The 770-nt window shown below is 57.5% G+C and overlaps 1 non-coding gene across 1 annotated transcript; it reads right to left on the bottom strand.

Annotated features, from left to right (window-relative positions):
* Positions 1–482: 482 nt before the first annotated feature.
* Positions 483–555, bottom strand: trnat-ugu (transfer RNA threonine (anticodon UGU)). Its single transcript has one exon. It is a non-coding gene; the product is annotated as a tRNA-Thr (tRNA).
* Between the last annotated feature and the right edge of the window lie 215 nt (positions 556–770).

The following is a 770-nucleotide window of genomic DNA, read 5'->3' as shown; positions in this document are numbered from 1 at the left end:
GTTGCCCACGAGTGCGACCTCATACTCTTCCCCGTTATGACCTTGCGCCTTGCCGTCTGCCTGCACTCCACTTCCTCTGCACCTCATTCTGCAGTCTGTCATTGCTTTAGACCACCAGGTGGGGGGGGGGGGGGCAGAACGAGGCCATTCGGCCCGTCTAGACAGCTCTACCATTTCGCCATGGCTGAACCCGTTTCCCTCTCGGCCCCGCTCTCCGGCCTTCTCCCCGCCCCCATCCCTTCATGCCCGGACCAATGAAGAATCTATCAATCTCTGCTTTAAATACCCCCGATGACGTGGCCTCCGCAGCCACCGGTGGCAACGAATTCCACAGATGCACCACCCTCCGGATGAAGAAATTTGCCGCTCTCTGCCTCAATGCGCGGTGCAGGAAATTAACGGAAGACACCCCAGAAGGGTCTGTGACAAAAACAAACCCATTCCAACCAGTACAGACCCCGGGGAGGGGCAGGAAAATGTCGAGGCCCCGGTGAGATTCGAACTCACGACCCCTGGTTTACAAGACCAGTGCTCTAACCCCTGAGCTACGGAGCCTCCCTGTACAGTCACCTCCCGACTCCACCTGTTACTGCCCTGCGGATCCGGGTGTGACCTGCACAAGCAGTGACGTCCCGCACTCTGAACGCTTTCAAAGTTCAGAGTGAGCTCAGGGTCGAACTGCATCTCTGCCCGCATGGACATGTCACCCGGAGATCCATTTCCTTGCGGGCATTCACAACAGGTGAAGAATCGCACACAAAGACCAACAG

Source organism: Hypanus sabinus, unplaced genomic scaffold, assembly GCF_030144855.1.
Source record: "Hypanus sabinus isolate sHypSab1 unplaced genomic scaffold, sHypSab1.hap1 scaffold_517, whole genome shotgun sequence".
Lineage (NCBI taxonomy): Eukaryota > Metazoa > Chordata > Chondrichthyes > Myliobatiformes > Dasyatidae > Hypanus > Hypanus sabinus.
The sequence above is the reverse complement of the archived record's forward strand: the minus strand, read 5'-3'. Positions and strand labels throughout refer to the sequence as shown.